Genomic DNA, 13,800 nt, shown 5'->3' on the forward strand with positions numbered 1-13,800 from the left:
TCTTTCAGTGGCCCATCTTTTTGCCTTTTCATACTGTTCATGGGGTTCGCTTTCATACTGTTCATGGGGTAACAGAATTCCAGTTGAGCTATTTCAAATCCTAAAATATGATGCTGTGAAAGTGCTGTACTCAATATGCCAGCAAATTTGGAAAACTCAGCAGTGACCACAGGACTGGAAAAGGTCAGTTTTCATTCCAATCCCAAAGAAAGGCAATGCCAAAGAATGCTCAGACTACTGCACAATTGCACTCATCTCACATGCTAGTAAAGTAATGCTCAAAATTCTCCAAGCCAGGCTTCAACAGTACATGAACCGTGAACTTCCAGATGTTCAAACTGGATTTAGAAACGGCAGACAAACGAGAGATTAAGTTGCCAACATCCGCTGGATCATCGAAAAAGCAAGAGAGTTCTAGAAAAACATCTATTTCTGCTTTATTGACTATGCCAAAGCCTTTGACTGTGTGGATCACAACAAACTCTGGAAAATTCTGAAAGAGATGGGAATACCAGACCACCTGACCTGCCTTTTGAGAAATCTGTATGCAGGTCAGGAAGCAACAGTTAGAACTGGACATGGAACAGTAGACAGGTTCCAAATAGGGAAAGGAGTACGTCAAGGCTGTATACTGTCACCCTGCTTATTTAACTTACATGCAGAGTACATCATGAGAAACCCTGGGCAGGATGAAGCACAAGCTGGAATCAAGATTGCCAGGAGAAATATCAATAACCTCAGATATGCACATGACACCACCCTTATGGCAAAAAGCAAAGAAAAACTAAACAGCCTCTTGATGAAAGTGAAAGAGGAGGGTGAAAAAGTTGACTTAAAACTCAATATTCAGAAAACTAAGATCATGGCATCTGGTCCCATCATTTCATAGCAAGTAGATGGGGAAACAGTGGAAACACTGTCAGACTTTATTTTGGGGGGCTCCAAAATCACTGCAGATGGTGACTGCAGCCATGAAATTAAAAGACACTTGCTCCTTGGAAGAAAAGTTATGACCAACCTAGACAGCATATTAAAAAGCAGAGACATTACTTTGCCAACAAAGGTCCGTCTAGTCAAAGCTATGGTTTTTCCAGTAGTCACGTATGAATGTGAGAGTTGGACTATAAAGAAAGCTGAGCACTGAAGAATTGATGCCTTTGAATTGTGGTGTTGGAGAAGACTCTTGAGAGTCCCTTGGACTGCAAGGAGATCCAACCAGTCCATCCTAAAGGAAATCAGTCCTGAATATTCAATGGAAGGACTGATGTTGAAGCTGAAACTCCACTACTTAGGCCACCTGATGCAAAGAACTGACTCATTGGCAAAGACCTTGATGCTGGGAAAGATTGAAGACCAGAGCAGAAGGGGATGACAGAGGATGAGATGGTTGGATGGCATTACCACCTCAATGGACACGAGTTTGAGTAAACTCCAGGAGTTGGTGATGGACAGAGAGGCCTGGCATGCTGCAGTCCATGGGGCCACAAAGAGTCGGACACAACTGAGCAACTGTACTGAACTGAACATACGTATCAACCTGTGAAACCATCATCACAATGAAGACAGTCCAATTTTAAAACTCGTGATAGAGATTTAATAAATATAAGGGAATTAATTATTCACTCCAGTGGGCTTCCCTGGTAGCTCAGCTGGTAAAGAATCTGCCTGCAATGCAGGAGACCCTGGTTCAATCCCTGGGTCAGGAAGATCCCCTGGAGAAGGGGTAGGCTACCCACTCCAATATTCATGGGCTTCCCTAGTGGCTCAGACACTAAAGAATCTGCCTGCAATGTGGGAGACCTGGATTCAATCCCTGGGTTGGAAAGATTCCCTGGAGGAGGGCATGGCAACCCACTCCAGTATTCTTGCCTGGAGAATCCCCATGGACAGAGGAACCTGGCGGGCTACAGTCCATGAGGTTGCAAGAGTCAGACACCACTGAGCGACTAACAGTTTCAAGGGAATTTTTTACATAACTATAGACTAATGAATTTGATACTTGATCAAACTTTTAAACTACATACAACTTTTTTCTCTAAAAACTGCAAAGAAAGGAGTAAAAAGCAAGAATTAAGCAACAATTAAAGAGAACACTGAGAAACTTATCAAAAATTACCAAAGAATTTCTGGCCCAGACAGTTTACTGTGTAATGCGTCCAACCATTCCTTAAAGAGATAATTCTGCTCCATGTTATATGAATGGTTCCAGAACATGAGAAAAGGGAGAATTTTCCCAATTTGTTCACAACAGCAGATAAAGATCCACATCTCTTATACAATGATATTACAAAAAGAGATCTCAGGAATACGGATGTGATAATGACAAGCCCAATACTAACCTACAGAATTCCATAAGAGATTTATTAAAATTATGATAATAATATTAACACCTAACATTATTAAACATTTCCTTAATATTAAGTGCCAGATACTGTTCCAACACTTTACATAAATTAACTCACATAATCCTCACAAAAGTCCTGGGGTATCACAGAACATACAGGTGAGTTTGGGCTAAGGAGCATATGCAGGCTATTTTATTATCATTAAAGACACAGAGAGGCTAAGAAGCTTGACCAAGATCACACAGTTTGCAACTAGCAGAGGCAGAACATGAACCCATGCTGGATGGTTCCAAAATCAACACTCTTAACCACAACATTACATGATATTATCATTAAAAGAACAGCATTTCACATACATAAGGGTAATTCAGAAGTGGTTCAAAAATAAATATATACCATATATGTAGATTAATAAAAAATAAACCTGATAATTGTAACAGATAACAATATTTGATCAATTTTAATCCCATTCTTGGGCTTCCCTGGTGGCTCAGCTGGTAAAGAATCCTCCTGCAATGCAGGAGACCTGGGTTCAGTCCCTGGGTTGGAAGACCCCCTGGAGAAGAGAAAGGCTACCTACTCCAGTATTCTGGCCTGGAGAATTCCATGGACTGTATAGTCCATGGGGTCGCAAAGAGCTGGACACAACTGAGTGACTTTCACTTTCTTTCAATCCCATTCTTAATAAAAATAATTAAAATCAATCACCTTAACAAGCTAATAGAATATCTATTTTTAGCTAGTGGAGAAGCAGAGATGCTTTCCTGTTTTTAAGGAATAAATGAGGTCACTCTTTACTACTATTTTAATACTGGTTTGGATATTCTAGCCAGAACAGAGAGAGAGAGAAATAAACACATAAGAAAAAAATCTTTATTCTAGTTGCAATTATATAATAAGAAAATATGCAGTCTCACTAATTTTAAAATTAGTAAGACTAAGTAAGTGGAAAGATTCAAGAAAATAGCAAAAATCTACAGCATTCACTCCTAGAACAAGTATTAATTAATTAGAAATTATAATGGTAAAATAGCTAATTTAAAATACTTAGGAATAAATTTAATGAGAAATGCTTGTGATCTAAGAGAAAATCTGTAAGAATCAATAAGAAGACATATAAAAAAAGCCTGGGTTAAGTAGAGAGAAAGGCCAAGTTCCTGGATGGAAAAACCAAACCAAGTGATGTCTGTTGGACCCTTGCTATTCCAGGTCTAAGTTCTGAGGACTAGCATCTGGTATTCCCATCATTCCCTATGTATTGTGCTTTAGAAATACAAAGAGATAAGAATGTATTCGAGTCAGTTCCTACCCTTTTTTTTTTTTTTTTTTTTTTTTTTTTAGTTCTTTTTTTTAGTTCCTACCCTTAAGAAGAGAGAAACATACAGATGAGTGCTAGCCAATATAAATATCATGTGAGATACATACATAATTTTAGATTTCTAGTAGTCACATTATAAAAAGTAAAATGTAATATGTTTTATTTAATTTCCAAATATGGTTTCAACATATCATCAATATAAAAATATTAATATTTTACATTTTAAAAATAAGTGTTTGAAATCTATTGCATATTTTATTCTTATAGCACATCCTAAAGGAAATCAGTCCCAAATATTCATTGGAAGGACTGATGCTGAAGTTGAAATTCAAATACTTTTGGCCACCTGACGCAAAGAACTGACTCATTTGAAAAGACCCTGATGCTGGGAAAGATTGAAGACAGGAGGAGAAGGGGACGACAGAGGATGAGATGGTTGGATGGCATCACCGACTAAATGGACATAAGTTTGAGTAAACTCTGGGAGTTGGTGATGGACAAGGAGGCCTGGAGTGCTGCAGTCCATGGGGTCGCAAAGAGTCGGACACAACTGAGCGACTGAACTGAGCACATCTTAATTCAGCCTAGCCACAAATTTCAAGTGCTTAAGACATGTGGCCAATGCCTACTGTACTGGACAGCACAGATGGTCATTTCAATGCAATTCTGAGTATGACAAAGCCAAGAATGGGTGCCATGGGAACTAACAGGAGATAGTCAAACTCAGCCTTGGGTAATCAGGGTAGGTTTCCTAGAAGAGATACCTACTTAAACAGGCCTAGGAGGATTAGCCAGGCAAAGGAAGGATGGGAGAAAGACATTCTAAGCAGCATCAGCTAAGAGCATGAAGGTGAGAAACAGCACTTATACCAGGAACTCTCAATATTGCTATCCTAGCATAAAGAAGGAAGCAAGAAACACTGAGAAGAGGCCAGAGAAGTACACCACTCCCGAATGTGCCCATTCTCTCCCCAGCCTAAGCCAGGGGAGGGGCCGCCGGGGGAGGGATAGAGGGAGCTGTCCCTGGTTCTGACATCCAAGGCAGATTTGCAGTGTAGTGCCACCCCAGCTGGAACTGACAGAGATCAAACCTATTTCTCTGGGTCTTCTAAAGCACACATAGAAGGCCCCAAACCCTACACTTGGCCTGGTAGAACGGGAGAGTCCTTTGGACAGGCTAGCCCTTAGTGGGTTAGAGAATTTTAGGAACATCCGAGTCTAGGAACAGATGCTGAAGTTTAGGGTCAGGTGGCAACCCACTCCAGTATTCTTGCCTGGAGAACCCCATGGACCGAGGAGCCTGGTGGGCTACAGTCCATGGGGTCGCAAAGAGTCGGACTTGACTGAGCGACTTCACTTCTTCATGTCCAAGAAAGGCATCCTCTTTAAAATAAAGTAGATGCGGATCCACTATACCAAATGAACCCCAAAGATGGCAGGCACCCTGTGTTGTCCTATTCAGAATCTATCTGGTTCTGTTCTGATTCTCAGAATCTATCAGTTACCAAGCTGCTGATTAATGGAAAGGACAGGGGCAGAACTCATTCTTGTTTTCTTCCGTCACCTCCATTAATGTACGAGGGGGCTCAATGGAAAAGTATTTATAATAAGGATGGCCTCAGTGTATCAATGGGCCAAGGAAAAGAACAGTCTGCACAAGCGCGACTCTATAATTATTATTCATTCATAAAAAAGTCAATATAAAGTAATAATCCTATATCTATTAATTCAAAATTTTTTATACATACTCATTGAGCAAGATACTGTTAAGGAACTGGTTCACTGGCCTTTTATACCAGTAGGATCCTTCGGAAAGCAATGTGGCAATATTTATCAACAGCTATAACAATGTTTCTGCTCTGTGACTTACAATATGCCACCCAGCTATGTATTGAAACACTTAGTATCAGACAAACCTGGGTCAAAGCTCTACCACATGTAAACATCTGACCTCAAAAAAAGGCACAGTCCCATTATTAACTGTAATTTCCTCATTTGTAAAAATTTCACAGAGTTGTAGGAGGATTCAATTAATGAACTGAATTCATTTGCAACCCATGGGGTCACAAACAGTCAGACACAACTAAGCAACTTTCACTTTCACTTTGGGCTTCCCTGATAGCTCAGTTGGCCTGCAATGCAGGAGACCCCGGTTCAATTCCTGGGTCAGGAAGATCCTCTGGAGAAGAGACAGGCTACCCACTTCAGTATTCTTGGGGTTTCCTTGTGGCTCGGCTGCAATGCGGGAGACCTGAGTTTGATTCCTGGGTTGGGAAGATCCCCTGGACAAGGGAACGGCTAACCACTCCAGTATTCTGGCCTGGAGAATTCAGTCCATGGGGTCACAAAGAGTCAGACACGACTGAGTGACTTTCACTTTCACTTTGCTTTCAATTAGTGAAGGTCAAAAGCTAAGCACAGAGCTTAGTATTCATACCCGCTGAATACCTGATAATTCCCATGGCCCTCTGCTTTGTTCCTGGGGGCAGGTCCTTATTTCTTTTCTTTCTACCTCATCACAATCATTTGCATGGCTTTACTTTCTTTTATTCTTTTAAAAACAGAAAATTGAGAGGAAAGAAAATTAATCACTCCATTTAAAGGACAGTTTCTTAATCCCTATTCCCTCCTAGGTTGGGCTCCAAAAGAACCCCTATTATGGGTTGAGCAAGTAGAAGGTTGTCTGGCGTGAGCAAGTGGAAGGTTGGTGGTGCTCTATCCTAAAACACTAGAGAAGTAGGTTTAGAAAGAAAGATAATAAGTGTAGCGTCTGACAAGTTTGAGTGCCTGAAGGATATCCTTCATGGTTAAAAACACGGTGTGGAACCCAAAAATGATTTTACACTTAAAGATTCCATATTTGAAAGTTGCAGGCATATAGAGAGTATCTGAAGCCACAAGCATCAACGAGAACTTTCAAAGAAGGGATGTTGCACAAAGACAGAAGAGAGCAAAGATAAAACCCTAAAAAAACAAAACACTGGATGCATGCCCTCCTATCAAAATAGTAATAAAATCCAGTAGATTCTACCTCCTAATATCTTTCAGTCCTCTCTATTTTTCTAATCCCTATCACTATTTATCCAAGACCAGGTTACCATAACTCTTACCCAAATCAGTGCAACAGACTCTTAATTCTCTACATCTACTCTTGCACCCTCAGATCCATTCTCTAATTGCATATAGGGTGATCTTTCAAAAATAAAAATACATACTCAATCATTCAGTAAACATTTACTAAATGCCTCCAAAGCAGTGAATACAGCAGACATGTAGTTCCTAGCTCTCACAAAGTTACAGTGACACAGACAATCAACAAGTAAGAAAAATAAAATATATTTCAAGATAAATGCTTGGAAGGAAAACAAAAGATTGATGTAAGGCAGAAAAAGAAAATAATCAGAGATGGCAACTATTTGATATCAGTTGTCAAAAAAGATGGAGGTATTTCACAAGTAGGATAGAACTAAAATACTGATCATCAACATAACTGGGGAGGTGGAGTGATCAGGGTTAAAGTGTTCTAAAGGTCCCTGTATTGTTTAGGACAAGGATAAAGGTGTTGATTCATTTCAGAATTTGGTAAGCATACATGATGAAACTTCAAAAAGCTATTAAAAGAATAGAAACAGAATATAAAAGAACAGAAACTAAATCTAGTATTTTTAATATATTTATATATGTGTGCGTACATGCTAGGTCGCTTCAGTCGTGTCTGACTCTTTGCAACCCTATGGACCATAGCCCACTGGGCTTCTCTGTTCATGGGATTCTGCAGGCAAGAATAGTGGAATGGGTTGCCATGCCTTCCTCCAGGGGATCTTCCTGACCCAGGGACTGAACTCCCATCTCCTGCGGCTCCTACACTGCAGGTGGATTTTTTACCTCTGAGCCACCAGGGAAGCTCTATATTTATATATAGATACATAGATATGTATATCATGGCCAAACTGTACTTATTTCTAGGAAGCTAAGTGTTTAACATTTGAAAATATGTGAATGTCAGATTAAAGAAGAAAAAGCAATATGACCAGACAACAGATGAAGGAAAATAAATCACTTACTAAAACACAACATCATTCACGATTGGGGAAAAAAAAAAAAACTTCTTAGCAAACTAAGAAAAAGGGAATTTCTCAAACTATTAAAAAGTATCTACCAAAACCCTGTAACACACACTGTTTTAATTACTATTATGTTGTGAAAATGTTCAAACATACACAAAATTAGAGTGACTGGCATAATGAACTCCCATGTACCCGTCATCCAGAAATGACAATAATACTTTACTTTTTTTTTTTGGCCATGCCATGCAGCATATGGGATCTAAGTTCCCCGATCAGGGATCAAACCCATGCCCCCTGCAGTGGAAGCTCAGAGTCTTAACCAATGGACCACCAGGGAAGTCCCCAGAAATCAGGATTATAAGATGCAAACTTTATTCTTAATAGTAAAACATCAGAAGCACTCTCTTCAAAATCAAGAATAAAACAAACAGGCCCTTCCTTCTTTCAGCACTATACTGGAAGTCCAGCCAACACAGTAGGACCAAAAGAAAAAAGAAGACTAGAAGGGAAGAAATAAAATGATTATCATTTTCAGATGATAGACTTGTCAAAAATGAAAACTCCAAATACTCTATAGACAAATCATTATATACGAAATAAGAGTTTTTAGGAAGGCTGATGAATAAGAAATTAATATTCTTTAAAATCTACTGTATTAAAAAGATGATAATTTACAATAGTAATAGAAATAACAAAGCACTGAAGAATAAATCTGGAAAAAGCCTAGATAGGAAAAAAGTTATAAAAATTCTATTGAAAAATATTTTAAGAGACTTAAAATGAAGAGAAAGGAGAGAAAAATTGCTCCCAGATAGGAGCAGATGTATTGGACAGGAACAGACGTAGACGTGTTCGCAAATTCATCTACAGATTCGGTGTAATCATAATAAAGGCTCCACTAGGTTTGTGTGAGTTTGTGTGTATATAACTAGATAAGCTTATTTTAAGGTGTTTATCAATGAACAAACACCCAAAGAATAGCAAAGACACTTACAAAGAAAAACAAAGTGGAAGAATTTGTCTTACTAGATATAAAATCTTATACTCAACTGTGATAATAAAGACAGTGAAGTAGTGGCCTTGGGTTAAACAAATCAACTAGTATAACAGATTACAGAATCTGGAAACAAACCCATGCATGTGTGGAAGCAATGCAGGTATGATAGAGGTGGCTTTGCAAACCACTAGGCAAAGAACAAACTAATCAATAATGGAACTGGGACAACAGATTATCTACATGAAAAAATATAAAACCAGAGACCTACCTCACTCCACACACAAAAATCAACTCCTGTGAAAAGGCAAGTCTTGAAAAATGTGTAGGAAAAAAGTATAAGCTACCTGAGATTGACAAGAATTTCTAAAATTTTTTTAAAATTTTTGCCACACACTGCGTGGCATGTAGGATCTCGGTTTCCTGACTAGGGATCAAACCCCCACCCCCTGCGTTGGGAGTCACAGACTTAACCACTGGACCACTGCAGAAGTCCTAAGATGGGGAAGAACTTCTTAAATATAACCTACTAACCAAAAATATACTAGCTATTAAAAAAAAAAAAAGACTATGAATTAATCTAGATTAAAATTAAGAAGTTCATCAAAAGACATATAGATAAAGTGAAGACAAGGCAAAACAAATATATACAACCAGCAAATTATAGTATCCAATACATATTAAGAACTACAGGAAGTTCCTGGCAGTCCAATTGTTAGGACTTGGCCCTTCCACTGCTGTGGCCAGGGTTCAATCCTGGGTCAGGAACTAAAACCTCATAATCCACACAGCATTGCTAAAGAAAAAGAAAAAAGAGAACTGCAAATCCATAAGAAAAAGACAATTTTTTAAAAGAGGGAACATGAAGAATGAAAAATGGTATTTAAAAAGTTCAATCTCACTATAACATATAGAATGGATATGCAACAAAGGTCTACTGTATATAGCACAGAGAACTACATTCAATATCTGTGATAAACCATAATGAAAAAGAATGTTTATACATGTTTTATGTTTACATGTGATTCAGTTTATACAACTGAATCACTATGCTGTACATCAGAAATTAATACGTTATAAATCAACTGTATTTCAATAAAATACTTTTTTTGAAAGATCAGTCTTATTACTTATAAGGAAGATAAAAGGTAAGATCACAGTGAGACAATTTCATCCACCAAATTCAATAAAAATTAAGGATGTAGAATGATGAGAACTTTTAAGATACTTGTTGATGAGAGGGTAAATCGGTACAATGAACACACTGTTTTGTAAAACTGAAAATGTGCATACCCTACAACCCAGCAACTGTGGTCCAGAGAAATTTCTACTTTTGCTAAGAGGAGATATGTATCAGAATGCTCTGAGTAGCACTGTTTGTAATAGCAAAATATTGAAAAAAATACTAACACCATTAATCATAGAATAGGTAAATAAATTATGACACACAGACCTCAGAAATATGACACTGAGTGACAAAACAGGCTGCAGAAGAATGCATACAATACACTTTTAATTATATAAAATTTCAAAAATAAACAAAAGTAAAGTGTATGGTTTAAAGATGAAAACATATGGCAAAATAGAAAAGCAAATTTCAAGATGGTAGTTACATCTGAGAAGGAAAAAATTGGAACTGGATTTCAAAGGAACACAATTCAAAAGGTAAAGCTTCACAAAAACCCACAATGATAAAAGTAATATTCTCTTTCTCTTTTTTAGTAAACTGAATGGTTGGATGTTGGGTTATAGGTATCTGTTACAGCATTCTTCTTTATACTATATATATATATATATATATATATATATATATGTATGTTATATTCTTTTGTAACTATCTATGTGATATTCAGAGAAGGCAATGGCAACTCATTCCAGTACTCCTGCCTGGAAAATCCCATGGAGGGAGCAACCTGGTAGGCTGCAGTCCATGGGGTCGAGAAGAGTCAGACAAGACTGAGCGACTTCACTTTCTCTTTTCACTTTCGTGCATTGGAGAAGGAAATGGCAACCCACTCCAGTGTTCTTGCCTGGAGAATCCCAGGGACGGGGGAGCCTGGTGGGCTGCCGTCTATGGGGTCACACAGAGTCGGACGCGACTGAAGCGATTTAGCAGCAGGATGTGATATTATGCAATTAATTTAGTCTTACTGTGCCTCAGTTTTCTCCTCTGTAAATCAGGGAAAAGCAGTAATGCCCACACCTACACAACTGTTGGGAGAATTTAACTGTTTAATACATATTCAAGTGCCTCAATTTAGTATGTAAACATTCACTTACTCTCTGTTTTCAGTGTGGTACTCTAGACCTCAATTATATACTGTCTTCCAGACTAAGAGTGCTTTATCCTCTCTAGAGAATAAACTTTCAATCTTCTATCAGGTTGAATATAGCAGAGATGGGCTGTCATTTGACGACTGTGAAGTTAGAGAGGCTCTGGGAGCCTAACAGATTTTTACTATTCTTTCAACTTACCTTCCTATTTTCTGCCCTACCTTCATCCCCATGTCCAGAGATTCCTGGTGTCTCCAATTTCTAACCTGTGTGTGTGTGTGTATCTGCGTGTGTGTATGAGAGAGAGATAGGGAAAGCTTGAAAGAGAAAAATAAAGTTGGACTGCAGGAAAAATTAGTTTGCCTTTTGGTTTTCTCCCACATTGAGCGTTTCCCTCGTAGCTCAGTTGGTAAAGAATCTGCCTGCAATGCAGGAGACCTGAGTTCAATTCCTGGGTTGGGAGGAAACCCTGGAGAAGGAAATGGCAACCCACTCCAGTATTCTTGCCTGGAGAATCTCACGGACAGAGGAGCTTGGCAGGCTACAATTGATGGGGTTGCAATAGTTGGACACGACTTAGCAACTAAACCACCATCACTACCCACATCACTTTAGGATTTAGCTTTCTGGGACATGCAAATTCAGCTACCATTGGTCCACAGGATTTCTAACTTCCAAAATTTTATTCCTTTTTTCTCCTTTCCTTTTCTATGCGGGTCATTATGGGTTTGTATCTTTTTTTTTTTTCAATGTATTATTTATTTACTTATTATTTCATTCATTTATTCTTGTTTTGAGGGGTAACTGGAAGAAACAGGTAAATATGGATGTGTGACCCACCATCTTTAATCAGAAGCAAGTTCTCATTCTTAAATATGAGGCAGTGTAAGCAAAGGAAATCAGAAACAAACAGCTCCAACAGCTCAATATTTTTTTAAAAAAAGCAAAACCAAACAACCCAATTAAAAATTATGCAGACAACCTAAACATTCTTCAAAGACACAAAGATGGCCAACAGTCACATGAAAAGATGCTCATCGTTGCTAATTATCAGAGAAATGCAAATCAAAACTACAATGAGGTATCACCTCATACCAGTGAGAATGGCCATCATCAAAAAGTATACAAATAATAAATGCTGCAGGGGGTGTGGAGAAAAGGAAACTCTTCTACCCTGCTGGTGGGAACATAAATTGGTGCAGCCACCATGAAAAACAGTACAGAGATTCCTTAGAAAACTAAAAACAGTGCCCAGCAATCCTGCTTCTGAGCACATATTCCAAGAAAACTCTAATTTGAAAAGATATATGCACCCCAATGTTCATAGCAGCACTATTTACAATAGCCAAGTCATGGAAGCAACGTAAGTGTCCATCAACAGATGAATGGATAAAGAAGATGTGATACATATATACGTGTGTGTGTGTGTGTGTGTGTGTGTGTGTATGGAATATTGAAAGTTAAAGTCAGTCAGTCATGTCTGACTCTGTAACCCCATGGACTGGAGCCCGCCAGGTTCCTCCGTCCATGGAATTCTCTAAGCAAGAATACAGGGATGGGTAGCCATTCCCCTCTCCAGGGACTCTTCCCTGACCCAGGAATCGAACCTGCATTGCTCAGATTCTTTACCATCTGAGCCACCAGGGAAGCCCAAAGGGAATATTACTCAGCCATAAAAAATGAATGGACTAATGTCATTTGCAGCAGCATGGATGGACCTAGATATAATCACACTAACTGAAGAAAATCAGATAAAGACAAATATGATATCACTTACATAATGAATCTGAAAAAAGATACAAATGAACTTATTTACAAACAGACTCAGAGATATAGAAAACACACTATGGTTACCAAAGGGGAAGGGGAGGAGGGATAAATTAGGAGTTTGGGATTAACAGATACACTATACTATAGATAAAATAGATAAACACAAGATTCTACTACATAGCATCTTATAATAACCTATAATAGAAAAAAATTTGAAAAATTATATATATATACACACATATATATGTAACTGAATCACTTTGCTATACACCAGAAACTAACACAACACTGTAAATCAACTATACTTCAATTAAATAAAAGAGGCAATGTAGAATAGAATAGAGCTTAAGAACACACAACCTAGACTACCTTGATTATCTTGGCTCCACCACTTTTAAACTATGTCAGCTTTGTTAAATTACTCAAACTCTCATTTCCTTCATTTCAGCATCTATAAATTGAAGATAGTAGCACCTACTTTATTTGTTACTATGATGACTAAATAAATTAGTATCTGTAAGAGCTTAGAACTTTGCCCACAACACTGAAAGTGCTCAATAAATGTTAGCTAATATTATTTGAGGAAAGTCTCCAACATGAAAGTCAGAGAACAAAACAAACTGTACACTCAAAGGAAACAGAGAACATGCAAATGCAACACAAGAAAACTTCCACCAAAACCATTTTACATTCTCAGAAAGACAGAAGATACTGCACTCACTAAACAAGAGACTATAACAAAAAGAACAATTTAAAATATTAAAATAGCTAACACTGTAAATTCATACATGAAAAACAAAGTTGAAAAAATTATCCCAGAAAGTAAAACAAAAAGCAGAGGTGGAAAACAGAGGAGAAATGAAATAAAATTAGAGGTGCCACCTATTAGGTCCCACAGCTGAACAACAGAAGATACAATTCAGGAGAGAGGAGGGAAAAAAATGGAAAAGAAGAAATTACCAAAGATCTCATACAAAAAAATCTTTCTCAGACCTAACAGGCTGAGCTCCCCAACAGGGAACCATTCTGTGC

Source organism: Cervus elaphus, chromosome 20 (genome assembly GCF_910594005.1).
Source record: "Cervus elaphus chromosome 20, mCerEla1.1, whole genome shotgun sequence".
In the NCBI taxonomy this organism is placed as follows: domain Eukaryota; kingdom Metazoa; phylum Chordata; class Mammalia; order Artiodactyla; family Cervidae; genus Cervus; species Cervus elaphus.